The sequence below is a fragment of the Cibotium barometz genome, chromosome 3 (assembly GCF_041138505.1).
Source record: "Cibotium barometz isolate CiBa-2024 chromosome 3, ASM4113850v1, whole genome shotgun sequence".
Classification (NCBI taxonomy): domain Eukaryota; kingdom Viridiplantae; phylum Streptophyta; class Polypodiopsida; order Cyatheales; family Cibotiaceae; genus Cibotium; species Cibotium barometz.
Genome location: NC_141048.1, coordinates 14,343,704 through 14,356,323, shown reverse-complemented (window position 1 = coordinate 14,356,323; position 12,620 = coordinate 14,343,704).

Below are 12,620 nucleotides of genomic sequence, written 5' to 3'. Positions count from 1 at the left end.
ATATGGTATTGTCATTTTTTAGTTGTTGACTATCATGATGACTCTATCTCTAGCAAAGCACAGTGGTGCTTGGGTAGCAATAGTCCATTTATGTCCCAAGATCAAATCAGCTTCCAACACATACTTAACCACAAAAAACTTGCAAGTGAGGGGGTTAGTTTCAATATATATTGTATGTTTAAAGTACCCCAAACATGGCATGTTCAAGTCTTGTGTAAAGTATATTCTTTCAGGATGTGCCGTGAGTGTTAGTTGACCTAACAAATCCCATAGCTCAAGGGTCATGAGATTGTGTTCTTGTGTCAGATAAAGCTGTGCTTGAGCTATGGTGATTTTATTTGCAATTTCCAACCAGAATCCTAGGGATCTTTTCACTAAGATATGTTAGTAGTTCCAGCTCTTGTAAGGTTTCTTCCTCCCATTAATACAATTGTACATTGTTTGCAGGTGACTATTTCTATGGATTCTTCTAGTGAATACAACGATTCACCTATCCAAGTTCTGCCAAGGATGACATCATACTCAAGTTCCCCGGCGGCACAGCGGCGCCAAAAAATGTTATGGCTCACCCTAACCCTCCTTGAAACACATCCAAGAAGAGATTACTTGGTGAACCATAATTGTCGTGAGGATCTTTCCAATGGCCGAGCTTGCAACCCTTGAGGTCTCCAAGCTCTACAACTCCTTGAGAAGAAATTTCACCGCCGCGTCTCCGAGCGTTGTCAATGCCGCGTTGCACTACGGGTCCTCGTCTCTCCTCTCACCTCACTTCACTCTCACACACACTCACTAGCATGAATTAGGGAGAGAGATTAGCAAGAGGATTAGCAAGAGTAAGACTCAATTGCACAATGGGAGAGTATGTTGTATTATGAGAGAAACTCACTTATATACATGGCCATAAGTGTTCACACTCACTTAAACTATGGCCGACCGGGCACTTTAGGCTCAGAAGAGACCTAATGCTATTATAATTACTACTCTCATAATATATCCATGAAGTACATCACTTAGGACTTCATCCTATCTTGCTACCACACGCTCTTGAAGCGAAAATCACCATAAATACTCCATCATGTGAGATCCCTGTCCCCACCGCACAACGAATTCAGGGGTGCTAGCAACGTATGATGTAGCACTTCTTGCACGGGGCAGGGTCCCACACTCGAGGCCTTGCCCACAGATATCCAGACAAGAGACTAATCCATCGGTTCGTCCACGAACTCGGAAAAACTTTCCTTGCCCAGAAAGCACGGGCGATTCCTCGAGGATAACTTTTCTCTAACGTAGTCAAAAGCCTGAACTAACTGAACTGATCTGACCGAACCCGTAAGTCCCATAGTCAGACCAAGGAAAAGATTATACTTGGATCATAGAGACCAATGCTTTTTTCCTCATCGAGAGGCACAGCCATTGATTCTTTTCCATTGAACACTTTTTGTTCGGGATTTACTTCATCTATCGTACTATACAGAAATTGAGTCTCGATTTATGGATCCATCAGTCCAGCCTAACCCCATCCAGTCCCATGGGTTAGCCAACCTCCCAACCACTGTAGCGATGGGATCCAATTAGGAATTTGGTTAGGTTTTGTCATGGGTACCAATTAGGAATTTGGTTAGGTTTTGTCATGGGTACCAGGGAAAGAGTTCCCAAGCCCCCTAGCCGGATATTCATGCAAACATAAAACTAGTCACACCACTTACTCACCCAATATGAACTTGCCTTTTTCATAGAGTCAACAATCTTTAAACAATCATTTAATGAAACCATAGTGTTACTAATCATAAACCTCTAATTATCCAGTCGAATTCTAATTTTCAATTCCTTCCTTCATCGGTGTACCTATGACATCATTGGCAACCAGAACGCTCACCACCTGTTCACTCAGGGGCCTTTTCAATAGTTCTTAGCTCATAGTACCCGACAATATAATCACATAAAAATATCCAGATGGAATCTTTGCAAGGCTAACCAAAGAAGGGTCCGACCTATCATCAGGATAATCAGGGGAAAATAAATAGAAGTGACAGGATGTAGCTTCACTACTATGTTCATTGTTCTTAAGATGACCGAGATAGTAGGTGCAAATCCCATGCTCCTAGGAAGGTCGTGGCTTAAGAGTGAAAGAATAAGGCATAACTGGGAGACGGACAAGTTCACGATCAAAAGGGGTAAAAAGAAATTCTAAATCTCAGTGTAGTAAAGGACAAGCTAAACCAGGCAAGTCGACCAATGCATGCAAAAGGCCTAAACTACCTAAAAGGAGTAGAAGATGATGAAAAAGAGAAGATCTTGAAGGAGAATCCAGATTTGCTATCCCTATTTGAAGTAGACATAGAGTGGATTGTGTAGAGGTATGATCCATAGGTCCTGGTAGCTCATCCTGAAGTGATAGTGAATGAGGAAAGCACTTGTAAAGAGGAAGAGGACACTCATGATAATGTGGAATACCTACACCCAGAAAAGGAAAAGGCCATGGTGGCTCTAAAATAGGAGGAAGCTGAGCTTAGGAAAAGGAATATCAGAGTTCAAGAAGATGAGCTCGAGGAGGTGAACCTAGGGGATGATCAGCAGGCCAAGACAGTCAAGATTAGTGTTAAGTTGAATTAGGAGTTTAGAGGGAGACTCCTCAAATTGCTTAATTCCTACAAGGATGTTTTTTCTTAGAACTATTCTCACATGAAGGGCATCTATCCCAGTTTCTACCAGCATAAAATCAACTTGAAAGAAGATGGAACCCCAATTAGGCAGAGCAGATACAGGATGAACCCAAACTATGCCAAATAGGTGAAGGAAGAGATTGACAAATTATTGAAGGTAGGGTTCATCTATCCTCTGAATCATGCGGAATGGCTATCATCGATAGTCATTGTTCCAAGAAGAATGGAAATCTTAGGGTGTGTATTAACTACTGCAAGCTGAATGCTTCCACTATATCCGACTCGTTACCATTGCCTTTCATTGATTTCTTGTTGGATGCAGTAGAGCGGGTTCTTTTCTAGATGGATTTAGTGGGTACAAGCAAACACAAATGGCCCAAGAAGATAAGGAAAAGACTGCTTTTGTGACAGAATGGGAGGCATTTGCCTCCACTGTGATGATATTCGAGCTAAAAAATGCTCCTGCTACATTCCAGAGGATGGTTCAAGAAATATTCTATGAATATTTGACCACCTTCATGAGGGTGTTTGTTTATGACTTTAGTGTGTTTTCGGGAAGAAAGAAAAACACATTACACACCTCACAATGTGCCTGGAAAAGTGTAGGAGGGCTAAACTGAGCCTAAATCCAGCCAAGTGTGCCTTCATTGTAACTAGTGGATCTCCCTTGGGACAAACTTGGATATCAAATATCATGGGAATTCCTCTTTTGCATTTAAAAAAAATATACCAAAAATTCCTCTTTTACCATTTAATTACTTGGATCTCAATTATCATGGAAATTCCTCTTTTTACGTAAAAATAAATTAACCAAAATTTACTCTTTTCTCATAATCAATTAATTATGCATAATTACACAAAAAATATATCTCATGAATATGATGAAAATCATTCTTTTTGCATAGGATGTCTAATACTAGAATATGGTAGGAAGTCCTCTTTTAGCATTATGCATAAAAATAAGATATGTATTATTTTCTAAAAATTTTACCATAGCCTCTCTGCTTTTACTGATAATTCTCAAATTTTTTTAAAGAATAAAAACTTGTAATGGAAATATGATAGTAGTTCCTCTTTTATGCTTAAAATAAAATTATGAATTTAAATCATAATTTAAATCATAATCATAAACTTAATTATGATTATCCCACTAGATTAAGCTAATTCCATTATTTCTCTTTTCCCAAATTGATAGGATAATCTATTTCTCATTTAGAATCAATCAAAGTAGTTTTTAACTACTTATAAATAATCTAAAAGAAATAACCATTATTTTGGTAACACAAAATCATAAAAATACCATTTTCTTAATCTCTAGCTTATCAAGCCTAGAGTTTAGCTTTGAATTAAGAGACTATCATTGAGAAGCATCCTTTTTCAAAGGATTTAGCCATAAAGATGGCTATTCTTTTAGAGAGAGAGAGAGAGAGAGAGAGAGAGAGAGAGAGAGAGAGAGAGAGAGAGAGAGAGAGAGAGAGAGAGAGAGATTTACTTAAAGAAAGCATTATAAATAAGTATAAAGATTAACTTTATCTTAATTAAGAATTAAGACTTTAAGGGAAAGCTTGAATTGAATTAAAAATAATTATTTAAAAATCTTCTCAAGCTTGAGAGGAGTTGAGAAGAAGAAAGTCATTGAGATAAATTGAAAAAAACCATAAAATTTGATTTTACCTCCAAGTTTGGCTTGATTCTCTATTAGCAGTGAAGCCCCCGACCAATCTATTGGTCCACCAAGAGGAGAAGAGTAAGTCAAAGAGTTGTTGTAGAGAGAGAGAGTTCCAAGCTCCCAAGAGAGAGGAAAATGTAAGGGATAATAGAAAATATAATTATTTTAATATAATATTGGCATGGTATAGCTCCCATATTTTTTTACAAAAGACTAAGGGTCTATTTATAGGTGAGGGAGGCCACTAAGCAAGTCCAACTAGGTTCTAGAATTTTCGAGGTTCAATTTGACTCAATTTGGACAAGATTTGGACCAGTTTGGCTCCCTTTTTTATTTGGTTTGATCTAGGAGAGAGGAGAGATAAAAATATCATAAATTTTTTGAATTAAAAACCCTTCCACACATGTGAAAAAGGTGCCTACCTCAAGAGTCCCCCTCTCCTTACCAAGGTGTCAAAAATGCATCATTATTCCAAAATATCTCATTTTTTTAGTAATATCTCATAATGTTTAACTAATAAACCTTGTACTCAGTCAACTCTTCATCTTATGTGAGCATTTACTCATTTTTGGGTATTTTCTTTTATTCTTTGGATTTATCTCATCCCAACACTTGGATTAATCCAATTGGCCCATTGGAACCTTAATTGGACCATAATCCAAAAATTTCTGAAAATGTAGACCCTTAGGCTAAGGTCCCTTATACCATTTTCAATTAATTCCTAAAGCACATTGGAAAGTTCATTTTGAACTTTTGTTTCAGGGGAATCCATTTTAGACACTAGGAGGATTTTTATATCCAAAGTTATCTAAATTTTGGATTATCTCTCTCTAGGCCAAAACAAGGTAAAACAAGATCTTTCTCCTATTTCACAGAGGGGAATATTTTCAAGAACAGAAGGGGAGGTTCTTATACCTTTACTCCTCAAAAGTTGGAGGAAGGAATCTTACACTATGCTTTAATAGTCACATGTAGTGATCTTCCCGCCTCTTGTTTGTCATTGTCGGATGTTGATTGGTACTTTTATTATTATGATACAAGATTGTTAGTTAGTGTTGGTTAATCTAATGCAGTAGAAGAGGCTAATTGGACTCATGATAATTGTGCTAATAATTGTGCATTAGTCTCTCTACATCTTCATTGTTTGTTGATGTTGCTATGCGAGACATTGATCTTGGTCATGATCTATACTCTAACAATTATGCTTTATAACAATTATCATCTTAGTTATGGCCATTGCATTTGAGGGGAGACACATGCTATGTATTACTATTGATGATGTCCCTGGTCACTTATGCATTTAATCTCTCAGTTGTGCTATGTCTTGGAGACTTACCTTTATGTAGTGATGTTTACTTGTTAAGATGTATTACTATTTTTCCTAGCTTCATGTTCCAGTTGCCTTCCCTTTGCAACACTCATTTACATGAATGCTAAAGGAGTCAAAATTTTACATTGTCTTTAGATTGGTTTCTGTCACTATGCATAATTTAGGGATTCTTTATATCAATATGTGTGGGATTACACATCTCTTTTATTTTGCCATATTGAGAGGTTGCCTTATACTCTCATGGTGTGGCTGGATGTATGCCTTGTTATCCCCACTTGATAGATTGTTATATCAACCCATTTCCATTGTTGATTCCACCTTGTCGGCTTGACTGTTGGTGACTAAGGTTCTTTTGTTGATGTATTGGCATTCAGTAATTCGTGACAACTTATGCCTTGTTGTTGGAAATTGTTTACATCTTCATACCAATTAATTGGTACACCAGAGTTGAATTCGTTAAACCTCCTTTGGCTAAAATCAGTCTTATGTTGCTTTCACAAATTTAGTAGCCCAACTTTCCCATATTTCTCCAGATTAGCCATGCTTGGATTAGGATGCCATGGGTGATGCATTAATTGAAGAGGATGCAATCATTCATGACTCATATAGAGTTCCCTGGCCATTGAGTAGCTGATAGCAAGCTGACTTTGATTATTTCAGGTCGAACATATGCTACCTCTGGGACATGCAGCTCATTTTTTTGTTAACCACTCAAGTTAACATTACTTCTACAAGTGTGGCCACGCTTATTGTACTCATCTTTTGTAACCGTGCTAAGTGCTTAATGTAAAAGAGACATGGGATGATCGAGCTTATGGTTTATGTAATGCCGGTCATGAGGAATAGTTGTACATAGAGCTACGAACACTAGTTTTGGGCCAACCATTTTAACTATGAGCTCTTGTATATGAGACATTTATGAAATGTGAAAAGGGACAATCCCATTAGTCTCATCTGAGCTTTTCCTCTTCACTCTCTCTCTCATTTGAGCTTGTGGATGTATGCTTGCTTGCATGCTTAATTGTTGATGTGTGCTTGTAGGGATGGTGATGCTCTAACCTCTCTCCCCTCTCTTTGCTCTCTACTAGGTCCCTCTTGCATGTTTATGGCATGAGGTGAATGTTGAGCTTTCCATAGCTCCCTCCTTGCTCTCTACCTAGCCATTGAATCTCTACTTGGGTGACACAAGTAGAGGTGGAGTGATCCCCTAGCGGCTTCATGTCGAGGAGTTAACCCTCATTAGGGTTGGCTAATTGCAACTCTCCGGACTCGACCCTTGCATGTTGTCTCTCTTCTCTTCTCTTTCCCACTTGTGTGCAAGGTATTATTTTAGGCTCAACATCTTTGGCGTTGCTGCCCAAGGAATGCATTTAGCTTAGGGTCCTCCACTTTGTTCCTTTACTAGAGTCTTTGTTTGGCCCAGTTAGAGTGCAAATCCACAACCAGTTGGTTGTTTGATTTTGTGCTTGTTTTTGTTTGTTGGTGGTGAATCCATGGAGCATTAAAGGTTGATCTAGCATCAGAGCATTGAGATCTTCACCAAGCATAGGAGAAGCAAGTAAGTGCTCAACATTGGCCTTGACATTCATGCAACTCTTTGATTTTTTGTTTCTTTTTTTTATCAAGTTTGGACCTTAGTTCAATCCACAAATTAGGCTTAATTTGTTAGTTTTCATTATGCATTGTAGGCACCAATAGATAGCTTGAGACTAGCTCTAACTCTCTATTGAATCAAAAACACAAAAAATATGTGGGAAGATACTTGAATTAGTAGGAATATAAGGGAAAAACTAGGCGAAAATCACTTTCTGTTGGCACTTTTGAGAAGCAAATGGCCATTCGTTTTACAGGGCATGGTTGTGGCACATCCCTCATGCATTAAATTGGGCATAAAGAGCATTCAATTGCATTCAACCAAGTTGGTACAACTGAATTTGTTAGTGGGTGACTGTCAGACCTGCTGGCAGCCTTAAATTCCCTGAAATCCCCTAAAAAATATTGAAAATCTCTAAATCTAATAGTGCCACAGAGTTCTAGATTTTCCACGACCGTTCCTTCCCGAAGGGTACACCTGTTTCTAGAACATTCATTGTGTTTTCCATGGCGGTGTTAGTTTTGCCACACCCATGCCATTCTCTTCTGCATATGATTCAGAAAGCGTACGGCCGTTCGACTTGTGCTGCGACCATGCCACTTGTCCTGTCTAAAGCAAACACTCGTACTAGCTATTTTGTCTGAAGTGTATGCATGTGGTGGGCAAACTTTCCATGCCCATTCCCTTCTCATCCCCATCTTGGTACGCCTGTTCCACTAGCTGCCATGCTCGTTCCAATAGCTGCCACGCCCATTCCTTTATGAAGCCACACCCGTGACCTTTAGGAAGCAAATGTCCGTGTCATATGCCCTCTTAGAAGCGTATGCCCGTTCCCTTCACCTTTTGAAAGCGTACCGTTACCATCCCAAAGCATACGATCGTACTATTCTTTAAAAAAACAAACAGACTTTTCACTGGGGGGTTTTGCACAGTAGTTCCACATTTCCATGCACCTACATGCTCAGGTAAAATGGTGTGAAAAAATCCTGCTTTTGATGAAGTGAACTCACCCAAATCTCCCTCACTTAAAAAGGTCAGACCCATCGGTCAATACCGTGTGGGAGTCAAATGGTGCTTGTCTCTGACAGCACTAACAAAAGCAAAGACCACCCCAGTACGGGACGAGAAACTTCTGACCTCGAGAAAAGAGAGCCTGAACCTCAGTGCATGGACAGACAACCTATCCAAGAGAAAGCTCCTACCTCTCCCACACATTCATAGAGAAGCCTTGCTTCGAGGCTCCACACTGTTATCCTAGGAAACACACAGTCCGAAGAACCACAACCCAAGGTGAGAGGTATGGACAGTCCTCAAGAAAGCAATCCCACACCATCTCTAGATCCTAGAGCGGAAGTAGGACAGAGTGAAAGCCAATAAACTCAAATTGAACCACCAATCTAGAGAGTCATGCCTATTTTTCACGAGTGGCTGATTCTTACATGACCAAAAGACCTGTACAAAACCTAGGGCTAGGTCCATCTCATCTCAAGGACCAAAAATGTCATACCAAAGAGAAAGGGTCTACCCAAGCCCTTCACATCAGCCTAGTTTGCCTATATATCAACAGTATCCACCACAAGGAGCTCACCCTGGGTACCACATGGGACCACAAGGGGCACAATCTAACCCACCTATAAGGAGCCTATAAGACAAGGGCCTCCAATGGTATACTATCCTCTTGGCCCCACTCCTCCTCCAACTTTTCCTCAACCTACGCCTGCTCTAGCTATGGTAGGGCTAACCCCATAAATGTTAAGATTAGCCATGGAAATAGGGAGGGGATGGCTGTGGGCATCACGCCCCAAAACCAAGATTAGAGCGGAACAAACCCGCCAAATCTCAAAGCTTATCACTAAGTTTGATGGGACTAGAGATTCCATTCCACATTTGGATAGTTTAATCAAATTTGTGAAGCCTTTGGCCACGTAGAAGATCAAGTTAAGGTGAGTGCCTTCGGCCTCACCTTTGATGGCAAAGTAGGCCAATGGTTTAGGTCCTTGAAAGTTGAGGATAAGGCCACCTTTGAAACCTTGAAAGAGGCTTTCAAGGTAGGATATTCTTGCCAAGGCACCACATGGAGTCCAGTTCAAAGTAGTTACACAATGTGCGACAAAGGGATGGTGAAACCATCCGAGATTAGATCAATAGAGTCAAATATCTCCATTCTCGCTGTTGTAGTGCCAAAGACAAGTTCTCTAATGAAAGACTCATAGTAGGGAGATTCCTAGAAGTTTTGGATGATATACCCTTGCACAATTCAGTATATGCCATGGCCCATACCTCCTTTAAGCAATGTTGTATGAGTGCTATGACTTTGAAGATAATTTCAAGGGAACACGTTCCCGAGAACTTCATGAGGGCACATCTGAAGCCTCTTTCAAGAGACCACTAGTATGAAATCTGATGGAAAAAGAAAGGAGTCCACAAGCGAACAACAGGTTGAGCAGTTGGCCACTACATTAATGCAACAAATGACCCAACATTGGAGAACCGACCAAAGGTCAGGACAACCCCATCTCTATCCAAACAAAGATCTTGTATGGTGCCCGATCTGTCAAGCTAAACATACTAGCACAAGTGTCCACATATGAGACCCCTTCCTAACCTCTACTGCATATGAGACCCCTTCCTAACCTCTACTGCATATTACCAAAAATAGGCCAATCATTGTGAAAGATCCCTGCCCCCTCTGCGCAACAAATTTGGGGGTGCTAGCAGCGGAAGTAGCACTTCTTGTAAGATTCCTCCTCAGCCTGAATAATGAAGAAGATTTTACCTCAATCCCCTATAATCATTCCCTAATTTAGAATACAAGAAAATATTATTTTTCCTTGTTAGTCTAGAGAGAGGTAATTTAATATTGAGATATTTTTGGATATAAAAATTCTCCTAATATCAAAAATATATTTCCTTGAAACAGAAGATCAATATAAATTCTCCAAGGTGCATTAGGAATCAATTAAAAATGATATAAGGGACCTTAGCCTAAGGGTCTAGATTTTCAGAAATTTTTGGATTATGGTCCAATTAAGGTTCCTATGGGCCAATAGGATTAATCCAAGTGTTGGGATGAGATAAATCCAATATATAAAAGAAAATACCCAAAAATGAGTAAATGCTCACATAAGATGAAGAGTTGACTGAATACAAGGTTTATTAGTTAAAAATTAAGAGATATTAATAAAAAATGAGATATTTTAGAGAAATGATGAATTTTTGACACCTTGGTAAGGAGGGGGGACCTTTGAGGTAGGCCCCTCCTTCACATGTGTGGAAAGGTTTTTAATTCAAAAAATTTGTGATATTTTTATCTCTCCTCTCTCTTGGATCAAACTCGATCAAAATGGGAGCTAAACTGGTCCAAATCTTGTCCCCAAACTCAGTCAAACTGAAGCTGGAAAATTCTAGAACTTAGTTGGACTCAGTTAGTGGCCTCCCTCACCTATAAATAGACCCTCATTCTTTTGTATTCTCATATGTGAGCTATACCATGCCAGTATTACATTAAAATAATCATATTTTCTATTATCCCTTTAAAAATCCTCTACTTTTGGAGAGATTGGAGCTTCTCTCTCTCTCTTCAACAACTCTTGGAGCTTTCTTCTCAACTTGCTAAACCAATTGATTGGTTGGGGGCTTCACTTCTAGATAAAGAAGCAAGCTAAATCTTGAGGTGAGAAGGAATTTTATGGTTTTTGTTAATATTCTCAAATTATTTCACTTCTCAACCCCTCTCAAGCTTGAGAAGTTTCTAATTAATTGTTTTAAGTTCAAATCAAGATTTCCCTAAGAATTTTAATGAGTAATCAAGAAAAAGTTAATCTTTATACTTATTTTGAATGCTTTTTATATGTATATCTCTCTCTCCAAAAGAATAGTCATTCCTATGGCTAATTGTTTAGCAAATGAATGCTTCTCATTGATGAATTCTTATTTCAAAACCAAACTCTAAGCTTGTTAAGCTAGAGGATAAGAAAATAGTATTTTTATGCAAAATAATGGTAAATTCTTTTAGATTATTATAAGTAGTTAAAAAACTATTTTAATTGATTCTAAATGTGAAAGAGATAATCCTATCATTTTGGGAAAAGAGGAATAATAGAAATAGCTTAATCTAGTAGATTAATCATAATTAAGTTTTTGATTATGGCTAAATTTATGATTTAATTTCATAATTTAGACCACCAATACAGTGGTTGTGGGTAGTTGGCCAACCCATGGGCCGCAACCCATGGGCCGGCCGGTTGGACTGGATTGGGGGATTCCTACGATACAAGTAGGTTATGATTAGTTACGTTAGTTAGATTAAAACCTAAGAAGACCCTTGTTCTTTGGGAGGGAATCAGCGGGAGGCTGTGCCTCATTAAAGGAGAAAAAAAGCGGGGTATCAGAGCTTTGTTGAAAGCTAATAAGGAAAAATGAATTCTTATTAGAAAATGGTCAGATCAAGGAAAAGACTTGCACTTGGATCATAGAGTCCAACGTATTTTTCCTCATCAAGAGGCACATCTGTTAATTCTTTTCCATAGAACAAGGGTTATCCGGGATTTACTTCAACTATTATCCGCGAGACGTCCTCCATTGAGTCTCCGCCCCGTCAACAGCTATTGTAACTTTATAAAAAATGACCTCATTCACAAGATGGTCAAAATGCTTTCCCAGCATTCTTGACATAAAACAGTCATTGAAAATAGGTTATAAATACAGTTTCTAACAAACTCTCATCTTTCCACATTGTTCCACATCATTTCTCATTATTCCACATTCTTCTACATCAATTTACATTGCTTATTCCACATCCTGTCATATGTATTCCCATCATTCAGATCCACATGTCATCACATCACATCCATCCACATCACATCTCATCCATTCACGTCACATCACATCATTCTCACATCCATTTACATCTTATCATATCATATTCACATCGCATCACATCCCTTTAGATATCATCACATCACATTCACATCCATTCACATCACATCCACTCACATCTATCACACCCATTCACATCACATCCACTCACATCTATCACACCCATTCACATCCATCACATTCATTGCATCCACATCACATCACATTCATTCCACCCACATTACATCACATCCACATCTCATTCTCATCCATTTACATCACATCACATTCTTTCACATATCATCACATCTCAATCTCATCTCATCACATTCACATCCACATCTATTTACATCATATCACATCCCATCCACATCTCTTCACATCCACATCCACATCCATTTACATCACATCACATCCTTTCACATATCACCACATCTCAATCTCATCTCATCACATTCACATCCACATCCACATCCACATTCACATCCACATCCATTTACATCACAT